The following is a 19,875-nucleotide window of genomic DNA, read 5'->3' as shown; positions in this document are numbered from 1 at the left end:
TCCACAACAGATGACACTGTGCCTAATTTGTAGTAGTGCTCAATAAATGTTGGATAAATGAATGGGTCACTATATCTTAGGGGAGGATCTTCATGTGGGCATCACAGACAGAAGGATTTACTTAGATTCATCTAGTCTACAAAGTGTCCAAATGAAACCTGGTCCCAGAACTGAAAAAAACTGCCCCTCTAAGATTATTTGATTACATCTGTAGTATCAGGCCTAAATTAAAAATTTAGGATTTTTAAAAACAGTTTTTCCATTTTTCAAATATATGCATTTATATATGTGTGTGTATATATATATATATATATATATATATATATATACGTGTGTGTGTGTGTTACCTCATTTAATAAAGGTAGTACAGCATAGTGATTAAAGGTCAAGACTCTAGAGCCAGACTGCCTGGGTTCAAATCCTTACTCTGCCACCAATTAGTTATGTGACCTTGAATAAATGTTTATTGCCTCAATATTCTTGTGTATAAATTGGGAAAATAATAATAGCAACTACCTCATAGGACTGTTATTAAAATTAAATGAGTTAATATGTGTAATACACGTAGAATAATGTTTGACCAATAATATTAAAAAAAGGATTATCTGTCAATTTAATTCTCATAAGATCTCATGAGGTTGAAATAACTTCCCCCATTTTACAGGTCACATAATAAGCATCCAGTACTTGAACTAGGTCTATGTAGTCACAAAGACAGAAGGTTTTAAAACAGACTCACATGAGGGACAGACAAACAGATGAGGGAACTAGAGGTTTGAAAACTTGAGAAGAGATTAGTGGGGGTGAGGGCGGTCATTGGTGGGTGGACAGTGGTAGATGTATTCAAAAATGTCTATAGTCATCATGTAGAAAAGGATTAGATTTACCCAATATGACTCAAGAGAGTAAATACATTAGTGATGGTTAATTATAAGGAAAGAGATTTTACCTAACACAGAAATACTTTAAGTCAAACACCTTTTCTAAAACTCAGCACTTTTCAACAACAGAACAGTCTGCTTTTTAAGAATGAGGTTCCTGTCACTGGACACATTCAGTCTAAATGGCTGCTGTGAATATTATTAAAAGGATAACTTTATTGGGAGAGAAGCTGGAAGAGATAACCTCAAAGAATCCTATGTACTCTCAGACTCTATAATTGAAAGATAATAACTGAAATACAACAACACATACCATTTATAACACCCAGAATGAAAATGACAGAAGACAGAAAAATTCCTGCTGAGAAACACATTCTAGCTCCTGTCTGACAACTCCTATGTACTTAGATGTACACTTGCCCGCAGGACATGATGTTTGGCTGAACTGGTAGTTTGAAAATCCTAGGCAGTCTCTGATGCTTCTATTATTATTATTATTTTTTATTGACTTTTAATTCAGCTTATAAAAATGAACCTTATTTATTGTGCTTCTACTGAATACATATTTAATATAAATATAAAGCTCCTAAATACTTTAAAACATTTAATTGTCATGCTAATGTCAAATTTGGTATAATTGTCGTATGATTAAAAAGGCAGGTGACTTGAAATGAGTCAAATGGCATCTTCCAATCTGGAGCACTCTCAAAGTATACATACTAGGAGCATTTCAATTTACTTGATAGTGATGACAGAAGAGGAGTAAGTGCCACTGAACTGAACCATCGTTACTTCCCCATCCCCCCATATACACACACACACATTTAGGTGAGAAGTAATATTTAGATGTATCTTCGTAGCATTACCCTGAGGGAATGTGGTGAGCTACACACATGGGTCAGCTTAATGTCCCCATCACTAGTACCTGAGGTGTACAGTAATAGCTACAGAGAATAAAGGCTTTCTCCTCTCTGGGGAAATAATCATAGCTCAGTATTCACACTCCCTTAAAATATTTTAAGTCAAACACCTAAAATCAGTGACTGGCAACAGCTTAAAATAACAAAACCAAGTAGATACAGATTCTATACATATCCCCCTTCCCTTTTGACTAACACATGCCTGCCTTGTGAAAAGCTTTAGACTTTATTTTCATCTATTCAATATTCACCAAATTCTGTACTGAGCCCTTCAGAACTGTGTTTTTGAAAGGATCACAGGCAATAAGATTTGTTTTACCTTGGGCTTGAGCCTTATTCCAGAGGACAGCCTCACTACATCAAGGAGAAATATCTGGTTTAAAAACAACAAGCTTGTCGCAGTGCCTTAAAATTCACACTACTGAACACTGTTTTGCCTTGAGATATTGAAATCTCATTTATTAAATCAACAAATAATTGTGTCTAGTAAGTTTCAGACTCTGTGCTAAGTGTTGGAGAAAATCAAGCAGATCAATTAAATATCTTAAAAACCTCCAGAGATAAATTTGTCCATCGTAAGTTCTACACACAAGCCTCTTTCAAAATGTCCAAAAACAATTTGGTGTCCCCAGAGCAACTGTTAACATGTTGTGGATAATGCCTGTTAAGATTAGATATATTTATGACATGTTTAGAAACCTCTTCCTTGGGAGCCGAAAGAATGAGTGATAGAAGAAGAGAAACTACAGGTATACTTATATGTTGATGTTATGTTGAGGGATATAGGAACCAATCAAATAAATCTCCTCAGCTTTAGAACATCTCCTGGGCTTCTCATGACTAAGAGAAGAATCTTCAAGTCCACTAAGTGCTTGAGAATTCTGTCCTCAGAAGCCAAGGCCATGGGTCCAATCTTATGTTGGTTGGTGATGTTCACTCTGTTTCATGGTCATAAAACATTTAGATTTAGAAGCAAGATTAGATTCATATTTTTACCATTGCTTATTTAAAGATGACCGCTTTAAAAAGTAATTCAAAAGATGCTTTCCCAATGTCTTGTTGATTTTTAATAATCACCTTGAACTTATTTCCAATGAAATTTATTTTCTTAATACCAATCATTTTTAATGTTATGCTTTCCATCTGCTTGTCATTTGGGGAGATTTATATCACCTTCTAGGGGAATTTTTTTTTCCTGTTCTACTCAGCTAAGGCCAGAGGAGATGAAAGTTCTTGATTCAGACAAATGTGTATTTGAAACCCCACTCTGTCACTCATGAGCTATAAGATTTTGGCTAAGTTACTTAGCATCTCTAAGGACAGGTTTTATCATCTTTAAAATAGGGATAATAAGTAGATTTTTATTAGAATGAGATAAGCCATACAAAGCACTTTATCTCAGGACTTGGACCTACTAGGTGATCCATTAATGGCTGCTATTACTGGGTATTATCATGCACTGCAAGTGGAGGTTAAACGTGGAGGAAATCAACTCCATAATTTACTAACTGTGTAATCTGGATAAAATTGCTTCACTTCCCTGAACCTTGGTTTCTTCATCTGTGACATCAGGATAATAGTAGTGTTCATTTACATGTGTTAAGGATTAAAGATAATATAATGCATACAAATTCCTTAGCACATAGTAGGAACTCTGTAATTATTAGGTTAAAGTATGCAATAGCACAACCAAAAATCCCTTCATTTTAATGAGGACTCTTTCTAAATGGTCTGGTTGCTGGATTTAAGTCATACAGTCAATGAAGTGTTGACTCCTACGCTATTATAGGAGTGAAATTAACAAACACTGTTCTCCATAACTAAGTGACAGAGAACTGGCTTCCCATATTCTAGGGACATGATCTCATCTAGTCCCATGTCCTCATACAGATTATTCCTAAATCTACACTTTTGCCCTTATTTCTCCTCTGAGTTCCAACCTCATATATCTACCTATCTCCTTTAAATTTCTACCTGGATGTCTATTAGGCATCTCAAAATTAATATGGCCTAAAAAAAATCTTCACTACATACCTTGCCAAAAACCTATGGCATATCATTTACTCCATTCTTTCTCTCATCCTAGAGTCCTATTGAATCTACATCCAAAGCATATTCTCAATATATGTACCTATTTTTCTCTGTCTCAACTGGCACTATTCTAGGCCAAGTGTCCATCATCTCTCTCCTGGACAACTACTGGAGCAACTTAACTTTTCTCCCGGCTTTTATGCTGGGCCTTCATATCTTGGCCTCAATCACGTATTAAATGTGGGCCTCTGATAGGGTTAAGGACATGCCATCCCAAAATATAACTGTTGGAGACCAGAATATGCCACTCCAAATTATGCCTCTTTTGCATAAGGATTATTGAGCTGGTTATTTTCAGAAACTGCAGACACAGGAGAAGCTCTGCAAAGTTACCATTTTGTAAGAGAAATTTATATCTATAAAGGAAATCTTATTTTGTAATGGTGTCTCCCTCTTTGTGCCAAGAAGAAAGGGATGACCACATCACTAGAGACTCTTGATCAGTGGAGAAGGCATGGACTCAAATCTGCATAATCAATCTTACCTTTATTTAACAGTGCTTTTTTTTTTTTTTTTATTTGGCCTTCTGGTCTTAACCAGGCCTTTTCCATACCCTTTTTTCCCTGTTTCAGAGAACTGCTGTATTTAAGCCTTAGGTCTAAGACAACTCTTTAAAATTTACTAATTTCTGTTTTTTTTTTTCTCATGTATACGTGAAATATATAAGTTAATAAACTTGTGTTTGCTTTCCTTTTGTTAGTCTGTCTTTCATTACAGGAGTCTGTCCCGACTAAGAACTCTAGAGGGTAAAGAGAAAATTATTTTTCCTCCCTTATACCTCCATGGGAAGAGCATAAGGCAGCTCTTGTGCAGGTGAAGCAGTCTCAGGAGGTTAAAGCTGAAGGCTATCTGCTTACCACACTTCCAGTAACAGGGACAATAAGTCTTTTGTTGAAGGGGAATCTGGATCGCGCAACTCTGTGCTCATAACAACAGATATCCTAATTGAAAGCTCTTACCTGGGTAGTTCCAGGACATAAATTTATAATTCTCTGATATTCCCTTACAGAATTATAGAATATTTAAATGTCACAGGACACTTAGATTTTACAAATATTTTATGGTTTTATTCCAATTATTTCAATGGCTCTGTAACATAAGCATTTCTATACTGATTTTTCACATGAGGAAATTGTGAATCAGAGAGATTATGACTCAAGGTCACACATATAGTAACTGGTGTAAAGGGAACTTAATCCTCTGTTTTGACTCTAAACTCCAGTATTCTTTCTACTATGCTTCACTACCTCCCTAACCAGATAGTTGAGTTGAGCAGAAAACTTCATTTCCAACCATACTTCTTAACTGAAACGTTTTTTTTTTAAATTTAACTTTTATTTTAAGTTTAGGGGTACATGCACAGGTTTGTTATATAGGTAAACTCGTGTCATGGGGGTTTGTTGTACAGATTATTTCATCACACAGGTTTTAAGCCTAGTGCCCATTAGTTATTTTTCCTGATGTTCTCCCTCCTCCTACACTCCACCCTGCAATATACCCCAGTGTCTGTTGTTCCCCTCTGTGTGGGAGCTAAATGATGAGAACTGAAGACTCATATACTCTTTTTTCCCTCTGTTTGTTCTTTCTGCCTAAGGGTGTATAATGTGTGCATGTGATTGTGTGTGTGTGTGTGTGTGAGTGAGAGAGAGAGAGAGAGATACAGAGAGCGAGTATCTTTATTACTGGAAGTGTGGGTAAAATGGACACATACATTAAGAAAATGTGGTCTCCAAATAATCAGGTTAAGGCCTTCTTGGAAAGACTTCTCTGGTTAATAATATGTTTTGAATAGTATCTTTTAAAAATTACTTGTTCTTTATGAAAATTATTTAATGATAATGCTCTAAGTAGGTGTTTATCTATGGGACAGGAGTTAAAATTGCATCTAATCCCTGTCAGATAATCCCTTAAAGAGAGCGTCAAGATATCTTTGAATGCTGAAGCACATGATGAAGACAAACTTCTACATGCAGCAACTCTGCATTTATTATTCACATATAGCAGGTAAGAATGGTAACTAAGCTTCAAAGAACTTTTTCAGTGTCAAAGCCCAAAGCCTTGCCAACTGATTTGAGAGGGTGGTCAAACCTTGTTAATTAGTCAGCCTGTCAGCCTGTCAGAAAAATTATGTGAAATTGTAGGTAACAACTCATAAGCAAGAAATAGCTATTGTTAATTATGACAAGGTCAGGAAAGTAAGAGCTTTCTGAATTTGAGAGGATATTAAAAATAATAAGGAAAATGTCTTAGAGTAGAATAAGACCCAAAATCAAATACAGGAAACCATGTCTGAAGAAATGGGGCTTGATGGTATCCTATGAGTTATGTGATGCCCTGGGACCAAAGAAGCAAGTCCCCAGAATTGAGTAGCTGCTGCTTGAGGTTGTCAGTGGCCACTCAGGGCTCTGTTCACTGGCCCATATGCTCTCCCTTCTTTTCAGGGGAGTATCATCTTGAGTAGCTCATTAAAATTCAAAGTATGTTAGAATCATTTCGTTACACTTCCCTCATCGAGTTGGCCATTCAATATCTGTAGAGAAATTTTCTTGGTTGCCTGAGTAAGTTGGGAGAGCTAAAAAGAGAGGAGATTTTAGAAAGATAAGGTCCCAAAGACAAACATTTGCAAATAACAACAGCTACTGTTTAATAAGTGTTTGCTATGTACCAAGAACATCATTAAGTATTGTATGTATGTTATCTAGTTTGTTCCTCAAAGCAGTTCTGGAAGGTAGGTAATAAAATTATCCCCATTTTATGTATGGGGAAACTGAGAAACAAAGATGTTAGGTCACTTGCCCAGGGTCACGGTAGTGCCACTAGATTAAGTGGTTGTGTCACTAGAACTCAGATCTGAGTAACTCTCAAGTCCATTCTCTTAATAACTCAACATAATAATAATAATGACATTATTATTTCTTAACATAATTTCTTAGAGCCAAAAAATTTGGATCATAAAAAGAAAATTGATGAACTGGACTTTATCGAAAGTAAAAATTTCTATTATTCAAAAGACAATATTGTGAAGATGAAAAGGAAAGCCGTAGATCAGGACAAAATATCTGCCACACCCATATTTGACAAAAAACTGTCATTAAGTATACATAACAAACTCCTTCAACATAATAAAAAGAAAATCACCCAATAAAAATGGGAAAAAAGACTTGTATGTATATTTTACAAAAGAAGATATAGGGATGCCTAAGAAGCACATGAAAGATGCTCAACTTCATTAGTCATCAGAGAAATGCAAATTAAAACCACAATGACATACCACTTTACACATTTATAATGGCTAAAATTTAAAACATTGATCATACCAAGTGTTGGTAGGGAAGTAGAGCAACTGTAATTCTCATCCACTGCTGGTGGAATTATAAAATGGTAAAATTATGTGAATTATTTTTACTTTCTATTTAGAAATAATTTTAAACTTTACAAATAAGTTGAAAATAATAAAAATAGTACCAAGAACACCCATATACTCCTAATCCATATTAATCTATTGCTAGCATTTTATCCTTTTTGCTTCATCATTCGCACTCTTGCTCATGCATATTATTTTTGCCTGAACCATTTGAGAATATTTCATTCACCAAGGCTTTTAGCTCCTAAAGCCTTAGTATGTATTTCTTAAGAATGAGAATATTCTCTTATGTGATTGCAGTACTGTTATCAACTTCATTGAATTTAACATTGATAAGATATAGTTATATAATCTTCCTTTTGTATTCCAATTGTGCTTTTTAAAGTGTTTCATGTGCTTTTTTCACTTTTAATTTAATTTTAATTTTTGTGGGTACATAGTAGGTGCATATATTTTGGACTACATGAGATGTTTTGATACAGGCATGCAATGCATAATAATCACATCATGGAGAATGGGGTATCCATCCCCTCAAGCATTTATCCTTTGCATTACAAACAATCCAACGATACTCTTTTAGTTATTTTTAAATATACAACTAAATTATTTTTTTACTACAGTCACCCTGTTGTGCTAGCAAATACTAGGTCTTATTTATTATTTTAAACTATTTTTGTATCCATTAGCTATCCCTCCAACCCCTCACTACGTTTCTCAGACTCTGGTGACCATCCTTCCACCCTCTAGCTCTATAAGTCCAGCTGTTTTGATGTTTAGCTCCCACAAATAAGTGAACACATGCAAAGTGAATCTTTTTGTGCCTGGCTTATTTCACTTAACATAATGACATCCAGTTATATCTATGTTGGTGCAAATAACAAGATCTCATTATTTTTGATGGCTGAAGAGTATTTCATTGTATATACGTACCACATTTTCTTTATTCATTTATCTGTTGATGGACACTTAGGTTGCTTCCAAATCTTGGCCATTGTGAATAGTGCTATGGGGAGTGCAGATACCTCTTTGATATACTGATTTTATTTCTCTTGGTTCTGTACACAGCAGTGGGATTGTTGGATCATATGGTAGCTCTATTTTTAGCTTATTGAGAAACCCCCGAACTGTTCTTCATAGTGGTTGTACTAATGTACATTCCCACCAACAGTGGACGAGAGTTCCTTTTCCTCCATGTCCTCGCCAGCATTTGTTATTGGCTGTCTTTTGGATAAAAGTCATTTTAACTGGGGTGAGATGATATCTTATTGTAGTTCTGATATGCATTCCTCTGATAATCAATGATGCTAAGCAGCTTTTCATATACCCATGTGCCATTTGTATATCTTCTTTTGAGAAATGTGTATTCATATCTTTTGTCCAATTTTAGTCAGATTATTAGATTTTTTTCTATAGAATTGTTTGGGCTCCTTATATATTCTGGTTATTAATCCCTTGTCAGATGGGTAGTTTGCAAATATTTTCTCCCATTCTACGTGCTGTCTCTTCACTTTGTTGATTGTTTCTTTTGCTGTGCCGAAGTTTTTTAACTTGATGTGATACCATTTGTCCATTTTTCCTTTAGTTGCCTGTGTTTGTGGGGTATTACTCAAGAAATCTTTGCCTATTCCCATGTCCTAGAGTTTCTCTAATGTTTCCTTTTAGTAGTTTTAAAGTTGAGACCTTTGATTTAAGTCTTTAATCCAGTTTTATTTGATTTTTGTATAAGGAGAGAGATATGGGTCCAGTTTCTTCCTTCTGCATATGAACATTTATGTTTCCCAGTATCATTTATTGAAGAGACTGCCCTTTCCCCATGGTAGGTTCTTGGCACCTAAGTCCAAATTGAGTTCACTGTAGATGTATGGATTTAGATGTGTGGATGTAAATTTCTGGGTCCTCTATTCTGGTCCACTGATCTATGAGTCCGTTTTTATGCCAGTACCATCCTGTTTTGATTACTATAGTTCTGAATTATAAATTAAAATCAGATAATGTGACTCCTGCTTTATGATAGTTTTGACTATTCTGGACCTTTTATGGTTTTATATACATTTTATAATTTTCTTTTCTATTTCTGTGAAGAATGTCATTGGTATTTTCCAAGAGTTTGTGTTAAATTTGTAGATTGCTTTGGGTAGTATAGACATTTTAACAACATCGAGTCTTTCAATCCATAAACATGGAATATCCTTCTTTTTTTGTGTGTCCTCTTCAACTTCTTGCATCAATGTTTTATAGTTTCCATTACAGAGATATTTCATTCTTTTGTTAAATTTACTCCTAGGTATTTAGTTTTATTGTTTGCTATTGTAAATGGGATTACTTTCTTGGTTTCTTGTTCAGATTATTTGCTGTTGGTATGTAGAAATGCTACTGATTTTTGCATGTTGATTTTGTATCCTGCAACTTGACTGAATTTGATTATCAGAAAGGTGGTCAAGGTAGCCAGGCTTTTGTTATTCCTGTCAGGGTGGCAAAGCTCTCTCAGGCCCCATGCATGCCCAGAGGTGTCATTCAGAAGCCAGGAACCAGAGAAAAAAAACCTCAGAAGTCTGTCTGTTGTTCTATTTACTGCAGATGAGGTCGCACTCAAACCTTGAGACACAGTCCTTCCTACTCTTCCCTCCCCTTTCTGCAGGCAAAGGAGTTTCACCCCATGGCTACCACCACCACAGGCCCATGGTGAGTACTACGAGGCTACTGCCAATGTTCCCTTAAGGCCCGAGGACTCTTTAATGAGCTTGTGGTGGATGGGGCCTGGCCTGGGACTCTCCTTTTAGGGCCTTGGTCTCCCCTCTGGCGCACAGCAGGTCTAGCAATGCCATCCAAGAGCCAAGGTCTGGAACCATGAACCAGGAACCCTAAGTGCCCACTTGGTGCTCTATCCCACTGTGGCTGAGGTGGTATCTAAGGTGCAAGACAAAGTGCTCTTTACTTTTCCTCAACTTTTTCCAAGCATAAAGAGTCTCTTCCCATAACCACCCCAGCTGCGAATATGCTGAATCTCACTTGAAGCCAGCTAGTCTCAGAGTCTCACTGAAGGCCCATGGCATACTAACTGGGTATCGCTGCTGATTATTCAGGGCCTAACGGCTTTTTAGTCAGCCAGTGATAGGTCCTACCTGGACCGTGTCCTTCCCTTCAAGGCACTGGGTTCTCTTCTGGCTCAGAGTATGTCTAGAAATGTTGTCCAGGAGAGATGGCCTGGAAATGGGCCCTACCCTGCTGTGGCTGAGCCGGTATCCAAGATGGAAGACAAAATCCTCTTCACTCTTCCTTCTCCTCTCCTCAAGTAGTCAAAAGGTATCTTTTTTGGAACCACAAGCTGTTCAGCCTGGGGTTTGGGTAGGGGTGGTATAAGCACTCTCTTAGCCACCTTGGCTGGTATCTCAATAGCTCTCCTGGCCCCCAAGATGCCTAGATCTGAGCTCCATTCAGCACTAGAACTTGCCTACGAGTTGCAGTCCAGGTGGCCTAGACTGCCTTTTAAGCTTATTTAGAGCCCCAGAGCACTTTAGCCCATGGTGGCGAGGCTTGCCAAAGCTCAAGTTCTAACCACTGGGATGGGTGATTCCCCTCTAGCAAAGGCTGGTTTAAATGTTCCCTCCATGGGAGGGCATTAGCAGAGTTCAGCCTGGTTTTGCTTTCTGCCGAGACAGGGCAGCACTGAGTTCAATCCAATGTCTCACAATTCCTGCGCTTTCAAGTGCATGCCACATGACTGCTGTCAGGGGATGGGGGAGGGGTGGCATCAATGATTCAAGACCGTATTTCCTGCCTTCTTCCAGTGCCTCTTTCAGAGATATGAAGTTAAAAGCAGGTACTGTAAGTACTCACTTGATTTTTGTTTTTTATGAAGGTGCTTTTTCTGTGTGTAGACAAATGTTAAATTAGTGTCCTTGAAGGAGGGACAATTGGTGGAGCCATCTATTTGGCCACCTTGCTCCACCCCTTCCACAATTATGTTTTAAAACAGTTTGGTTAGGCCAGGCACAGTGGCTCGCACCTGCAATCCCAGCACTTTGGGAGGCCAAAGCAGTGGATCACTTGAGACCAGGAGTTCAAAACCAGCCTAGGCAACTTGGCAAAACTCTGTCTCTCCAAAAAATAAAAAAAATTAGCTAAGCATGGTGGCATGCACCTGTAGTCCCAACGACTCAGAGCCTAAGGGAGGAGAATCAATTGAGTCTGGGTGGTTGAGGCTGCAGAGAGCCATGATCACAACATCACATTCCAGCCTGGGTGACAGAGCGAGACCCTGTCTTAAAAACAAAAAACAAACAAACAAACAAAAAAACAAAAAACAATGTTTGGTTGTTTCTTATAAAGGTAACTATACCTATATGACCGAGAAATTCCACTCTTTGGTATTTACCCAAGAAATATAATAACATATGCCCACAGAAAGACTTGTATGCAAAGGCTCATAGCCACATAATTATAATAGACCCAAACTAGAGAATACCCAAATGCCCATAAGCTGTTAAACTGATAAAATCTGTGTTATAGTCACACCATAATAAAAAAAGAAAAGCTGCTGATACACACAAAAACATGGATAAAGTTCAGACTTTATGCTGAGCAAAATAAGCCAAACACTAAGGAGAATATTCTACAAGATTCCATGTACATGAAGGTCTAAAATACAGTTATGTGTTGCTTAATGATGGGGATATGTTCTGAGAAATGAGTTGTTAGGTGATTTTGTCTGGGAATTTCAGAGGGTACTTACACACACCTAGATTGTATAGACTACTATATACCTAAGCCATACTGTACAGCCTATTGCTCCTAAGCTACAAACCTATACAGCATATTACTGTACTGAATACTGTAGGCAATTGTAACACCAATTGCAAATATTTGTATATCTAAACGGAAAAGGTAAAGTAAAAATATGACATAAAAGATAAAAAATGGTACACCTGTATAGGGCATTTACCATGAATAGAACTTAAATAGAGCAAGTTGTCTTGGATGTGTCAGAGAGTGGTCAGTAAATGTGAAAGCCTACAACATTATTGTATACTTCTATAGACTTTATGAACACTGTATACTTAGGGTAAACTAAATTCATTTAAAAAATTATTTAACAGTAAATTAACCATAGCTTACTATAACTTTTTTATTTTATAAAATTTTTAAATTATTTGACTTTTTTGTAATAACACTTAGCTTAAAATGTAAACACATTGTATAGCTGTACAAAAATATTTTCATTGTTTATATCCTCATTCTATAAGCTTTTTTCTGTTTTCAAATTTTTAGTTGTTTTTTAACTTTTAAACTTTTTTGTTAAAAACGAAGACACAAACACACATATTAGCCTAGGTCTACACAGGATTATGGTCAGGATAATCAATATTACTGCCTTCCACCTCCACATCTTATCCCACTGGAAGGTCTTCAAGTGCAACAACACATGTGAAGCTTTCACTTCCTATGATAACAATGCCTTCTTATGAAATACCTCCAGAAAGACCTGCCTGAGGCTGTTTTACAATTAACCATTTTTTGTGTATTAGGAGTACACGCCAAAATAACAATTAAAAGTATAGAATAAGTAAATACAAGAAACAGTAACATAGTTGTTTATTATCATTATCAAGTAGTATATACTATACATGATTGTATATGCTATATTTTTATATGACTGGTAGCACAGTCGGTTTGTTTACAACAGTATCACCACAAACATATGAGTAATATGTTATGCTATGATTTTACGATGGCTGTGATGTGACTAGGCAATAGGAATTTTTCAGCTTTGTTATAATCTTATGGAACAACTGTTGTACATGTGGTCTGTCACTGATTGAATCATTGTTATATAGTGCATGACTTATATACAAAACAAATCTATATTTTAAAAAGATAGCAAGAAAAAACTCAGTGGTTGCCTGGGGCAGGAATGGGGGAGGTGCTGGAGATTGCCTACAGAAGGGCACAAAGGAAATGTTTCAACCTTAATTTGGTTGGTAGTTTTATGAGTTACATTTGTCCAACCTCATCAATCTGTACACTTAAAATGTATATTTCCTTGTATATAAAGTATACTTCATTAATGAATGACTTTACAAATTTTATAAAGAGAAAATGGTTTTAAAAGATACCCTGACTGAAGGAAACTCTGGCTCAGTAAAATAAGTGAACAAAATAAGTCACTGTTATTGAAATGGTTTCCAAGAATCAATCTTCTATCCTAAAAACCAAATCCAACCTGCCAACTAGGGAAGTACTTAATGCATAAAGATGGATATGCATTCTTGGCTGTTACACCTACGGATGGTAGCTTTACATTTCCCAGTAAGAGATATTCCCAAATGGGAGACACAGGCAAGCAGACAGCCTCTTTTCCGTTCACATATATTCTCTATTAAAAATAACTCCATGAATTTGATGGCTAGATGGAATGAATCTATCAAAGAAAACATCATAAGGCAAAAAATACCTGAAGTAAAATGAACACCTACTGCAATAAATTAGACCGTTATCTATTCTAATTAGCTTAATCAGATCCCCAATCTAATTGGAACTCACTTTGAATCATACCAGCTTTGAAAATTTGCCCTAGGTCTTGGCCTGGGCACAAGTGCTGTTTGTTGCCTGCCTGATCTGTTGGCTCTGATTGAGAGTGTGGGGCATCAGAGCTTGGCATGAGGCTGGTCACTTTAGGCACTGAAACCTCTTCATCACTCACTCGCTAACTATAATTATTCTCTGATAAAACCGTATCTATTCCTGACTCACAGGCTTTTTCACTTCAGTTTAAACTTCTGGTATTTTTCCTGGACTGAGGATGGAACAGAAACATCTTCGCCATACTCAGGTTCCACGCACTTAAAAAGGAAAAACTAAAACTTAACAAAGCTGGAAATATATAGGATGTATTTTTCTATGAGGAAAATATCTCCTTTGAGGAAACTCTCTATAATTACCCCAACTCTCTCTCTCTCTCTCTCTCATGCACTATTTTTTTAATTGTAAAATATAGATAACACAAAATTTACCATTGTAACCATTTTAAGTGTACAATTCAGCGCCATTAAGTACATTCACAATGTTGTATGACTATCATCACTATCCATTTCCAGAACGTTTTCTTCATCCCCAAATACCTCTTTTAATGAATAATATTACCAATATTTATCTCCTTGCTTAAAAACTTGTAATTTCTGCATAAGCTATTTGCTCCCTACAATTAACTGATTTAAAAGAGAGTTCACCATCAGGCTTCTTTCCCATATTTTTTTTCTTTCTAAAATCTTTAAAATATTTTGAGCATAAAGAACCAACCCATTTTAAGCAGTGGCTCAAAATAGCAGTTTACTCACAAAGAGATTATGGCACAAGGGGTGTGAAATTCTTCCATCTTTCAGAGGATGAAGTTTAAGAACAGATCCTAGAGAGGAGTTGAGTTTCTCCCTACTGAACTCTGCCTTTATTTCCGGAAGTTGCCACCGTGTAATTTGTGGTGAATCATCAAGCTAGAATAGCAGGCATGGCAGTTTGGATTTTCTTAGACATAGACAAACCAAGAAAAAACTGGTACAGTCCACACTATATGCTCACTAATATTTATCTTTAAAGTTATTTTAAGTATAATAAATTCCTTAAAGTTAGTAAATAATTAGGTTAGCCATGCAATTCCACATAGAACAAGTGGGAAACAACAGATATCTGTGAAGGTTTTCTAATTTGTGCTTTATGTATCCTATTTCTCTCAACAGGCTGTCCAATCATTTTAAAAAGAACTCTGGTTTTATCTATCCCAGATTAATCACAGTTTTAAAACAATTACATTTCATGGTTTAAAATGTTCCATTGACACTTTCTTGCTCTTTACTAAAAGTGAGTAGCAGTGAAGTCACAAACATATACTCTCTGCTTTTTTGTTGGATAAAATATTTAATTTCTGCCTAGGTTTTAACTTGAAGTTCTGCTTTGCTTGCCCACTTACTCTTTCCTTCACTATGAGTTTCCAAGCTGCCTTTTAAACTAAAGGTATGTCTGTCCTTAATGGTTTTAAAAATTCTCTCAGAATTGCTTTCTTTTGGTGAATGAAAAATCTTTATTTGACATTTTAAAGCTTGATTACTTAAAAGAGCCACATTGCACCATTTTGTAACAAAGACTACCTTGGCTTGAATTAAATTACATGGGAAGATATCTGCACCTAATGAATATTGGATTTATTTTAACTCACCTGATTCTTAAAAAATATAAGATAAAAAATAATACAAATATAAATTAAATAAACATATAAGAGGTTTCTCCTCCTGAACCCATGAATCAGAGTATTCCCTTAAATTAACCCATCCTATCATTCCTTCACAGTTTAGCAGTTCCCTTATAAAGCTTCTTCTGACTAATCCAGATTGCAGAGCTCTCTTCTTTCTCTGAATACCTACAGCAGTTCCATAAGCTCTTTATACCATCTTCACACTTCTGCCAAAGACAGCTGATTATATTATTCCCCTACTCAAAAGCCTTCAGTAACTCTCCTCTGCTTCAAGAATAATTCCAGAATCTTTTAACAAAGCAATGAAAGACCCTTATATAATATGCCCCAATCTTCTTCTCTGCCCTCAAAACCCACCCTGGACTACTATATGAACTGTCCTCTAGTGATACAACACAGCTGAGAGTCCTTAAATATGCCATACAATTGATTTCATACCTCTGTGTATTGGCCCATGTTTCTTCTAACTGGAATGCCTTATTTCCTTTTTTTTTTTTTTTTTTTTTTTTTTTGTCTGCTGAATGCCCATGTATCTTTTAATACCTGGTCAAGAGTCACTTTCTTTGTGAAAAACTATCTGACACTCATAAGCAAAACTAACATACTATAAAGTTATCATAATTAAAAGAACATGGTGCTGGCTTAGAAATAGACAAATATATCAATGAAACATAACAGAGTTCCAAAACAGACACATATATACATTAGAATTTAATGTATTGGAAAGCAGAAATTTCAATTAAAGAATGCTGATACAATTGACCATTTGTTATGAAATAAATGAAAAAAAGCAAAAACAATCCATACCACGTACCACTAAAAAAAGCCAAACTGATTCTTAAAAATGAATCATAAAATATTATTGCATAAAAATAGAACTGATTAAACTATCTGTATGGCTTTTTAGTAGGGGACAAAGCTTTTTTTAAAACAAGTGAACAAAATACTTCAATAAAAATATTGATCACTTTTTTAAATTGACAAATAATTGTACATTTATGGAGTACAGAGTGATATTTTGGTACACACAATGTGCAATGATCAAATCAGGATAATTAGCATATCCATCACCTCAAACTTTTATCATTTTTTGTGCTAGAAACATTCAAATTCCTCTTTTCTAGCTATTTCAAAATATGGAGTAAATACACAGCTATTTCAAAAATATGAAACATTAGAACTTTATTTCTCCTATATAGTTGTAGGTTTGTATGCTTTAACCAACCTCTCCCTATTCAGCTCTCCCTTATACCCTTCCAAGCCTCTAGTAACTACTATTCTACTCTCTACTTGTAGGAAATCAATTATTTTAACTTCCACATATGAGTGAGAACATACTGTATTTATATTTCTGTGCCTGGCTTATTTCACTTAACATATTTATCTCCAGTTACATCCATGTAGCCGCAAATGACAAGATATAATTCTTTTTATGGCAGAATAGATTCTTTTCTGTATATATGTGATATTATCTATTCATATGTTGTTGGACACAACGTTGATGCAATATCTTGGTTATTGTGAATTGTGCTGCAATAAACATGGGGGTGTAAATATCTGTTTGATACATTGATTTCCTTTCCTTTGGATATATATCCTGTAGGGGAATTGATGAATTATATAGTGGTTCTATTTTTAATTTTTTTGAGGAACCTCCATACTGTTCTCCATAATGGCTTTACTAATTAGATTCCCACCCTCAGTGTATAGTGTTCCTTTTTCTCCACATCCTCACAAGCATTTATTCTTTTACTCTTTTTGATAATAGCCATTCCAACTAGAGTGAGATGATATCTTATTGTGGTTTTGCTTTGCATTCCCTTGATGATCAGTGATGTTGAGCACTTTTTCATATACTGGCTGGCCATTTGTGTGTCTTCTTTTGAGAAATGTCTATTCAGATCATTAGCCCATTTTTAATGGAATTATTGGTTTCTGTGCTAAGTTTTGAGTTCTTTGTATATTCTGCATATTAATTACTTGTCAGGTTAATGGTGTGCAAATATTTCTCCCCATTTTGCAAGTTGTCTCTTCATTCTATTAATTGTTTCATTTGCTGTGCAGCTTTTTAATTTGGTATAATCTCATTTACCTAATTTTGCTTTTGTTCTCAGACCAATGTCCTGAGGTATTTCCTCTATGCATTTTTCTAGTCGTTTTATGGTTTGAAGTTTGATGTTTGTCTTTAATCTATTTTGAGATTATTTTTGTATTTGGTGAAAGATAGAGGTTGAGTTTCATCTTTCTGCATATGAATATACAGTTTTTCCATCACCATTTATTGAAGAGACTGTCTTTCCCCAATGTATGTTCTTGGCACCTCTATTGAAAATCATTTGGCTGTAAATACATGGATTTGCTTCTAAGTTCTCCATTCTGTTCTATTTGTCTATGTGTCTGTTTTTATGCTGGCACCATGCTGTTTTGGTTACTATAGCTTTGTAGCATAATTTGAATTCAGGTAGTGCACTGCCTCCAACTTTGTTCTTTTTGTTCAAGACTGCTTTGGCTATTTGGGGTATCTTTTCTGGTTCCAAACAAATGTTACAATTTTAAAAAATATTTCTGTGAAGAACTTCATTGGTATTTTGATAGGGATTGTATTGAATCTATAGATTATTTTGGGTAGTACATTATTTTAACAGTATTGATTCTTCTAATTCCATGAGTATAAGATGACTTTTCATTTTTTGTGTATTCTTCGATTTCATTCATCAGTGTTTTGAAGGTTTTATTGCAGAGAACTTTCACCTCCTTTGTTAAATTTATTCCCAGGTGTTTTATTTTTTAGCTCTTGTAAATGGAATTGCTTTCTTAATTTCTTTTCCTGCTAGTTCATTATTGGTGTATAGAAATGATATTGATTTTTGTAAGTTGATATTGTATCCTGCAATTTTACTGAATTTGTCTATCAATTCTAAAAGTTTTTTTGGTGGAGTCCTTAGGTATTTATATATGTATAAGATCATGTCAACTGCAAACTGGTACAATTTGATTTTGCTCCTTTCCTATTTGGATGCCCTTTCTTTCTTTCTCTTGCCTAATTGCTCTGGGTAGGACTTCCAAAAATATACTGAATAAGAGTGTTGAAAGTGGATATCCTTGTCTCATTTATGATGTTAGGGGTAGGTTTGTCATATATGGCCTTTATTGTATTGAGGTGCATTCTTTCTATGCATACTTTGTAGGGAGTGTTTTTTTTTTATCATGAAGACATGTCAAATTTTATCAAATGCTTTTTCTGCACCTACTGAGGTGATCATATGGTTTTTGTTCTTCATTCTGTCAAAGGAACATATAACATTTATTGAATTGTTATGCTGAACCATCTTTGTGACCATGTCTTCTTTATAGGCTTTTTGATGTGCTATTGGATTTGGTTTGCTTGTATTTGGGGATTTTTGCTTGTATGCTCATCTGTAGTATTGGCTTGTGGTTTTCTTTGTGTGTACGTGCATGCGTCCTTGTCTGGTTTTGGTTTCAGAGTAATGCTGGCTTCATAAAATGAGTTTGGAATAATTCCCTTAAATGCTTTGGAATAGTTTGAGAAGAATAGATATTCCTCTATGAAAGTTTGGTAAAATTCAGCAGTAAAGCCATCTGGTTCTGGGCTTTTCTTTTTTTTTGGCATACTTCTTTTTAATCACTGATTTGGTCTTTTTGCTCTTTATTGTTCTGTTCAGGTTTCCTATTTCTTCCTGGTTCAATCTTAGTATGTTGTATGTGTCCAGGAATTAATCCATGTCCTCTAGGTTTGTCAACTTGTTGACATATTGCTGTTGATAATTGTTGCTAATAATCTTTTGCATTTGTGTGGTATAAGTTTTAATGCCTTATTTTTCATTTTTTATTTATTTGTGTCTTCTCTCTTTTTTTCTTAGTCTAGCTAATGGTTTGTTGATTTTGTTCATGTTTTGAAAGAAAAACTTTTCAGGTTGTTAATATTTTGTATTGTTTTTTACATCTCTATTTTGTTTATTTCTGTTCTGATATTATTTATTTTCTTCTACTAATTTTGAATTGTGTTTGTTATTGCTTGTCTGGTTCCTTGAGGTGCATTGTAGGGTTGTTTATTTGAAATCTTTCTACTTTTTTTTCATGTAGGTGTTTATTCTTATGAACTTCCCTCTTAGTAGTTTTCACTGTATCCCATAGGTTTTAATATGCTGTGTTTCTATTTATATTTGTTTCAATGCATTTTTACTTCCTTCTAAATATTTTCATTGACTCAATGTTGTTAAGTAGAATACTGTTTAATTTCTATTTGTTTATACAATTTCCAAAGTTTTTCTTGTTAGTTATTTCTAACTTTATTCCATTGTGGCCTGAAAAGAAACTTGTGATTTCAATTTTAAAAAATTTGTATTGTGGTCTAAC

The 19,875-nt window shown here is 35.2% G+C and overlaps 1 protein-coding gene across 1 annotated transcript in view; it reads right to left on the bottom strand.

The window, feature by feature from the left end:
* Positions 1 to 19,875, bottom strand: part of IL1RAPL2 (interleukin 1 receptor accessory protein like 2) — a 569,253-nt gene that overhangs the window by 145,138 nt on the left and 404,240 nt on the right. The window lies entirely within an intron of this gene.

Source organism: Pan troglodytes, chromosome X, assembly GCF_028858775.2.
Source record: "Pan troglodytes isolate AG18354 chromosome X, NHGRI_mPanTro3-v2.0_pri, whole genome shotgun sequence".
In the NCBI taxonomy this organism is placed as follows: domain Eukaryota; kingdom Metazoa; phylum Chordata; class Mammalia; order Primates; family Hominidae; genus Pan; species Pan troglodytes.
The sequence above is the reverse complement of the archived record's forward strand: the minus strand, read 5'-3'. Positions and strand labels throughout refer to the sequence as shown.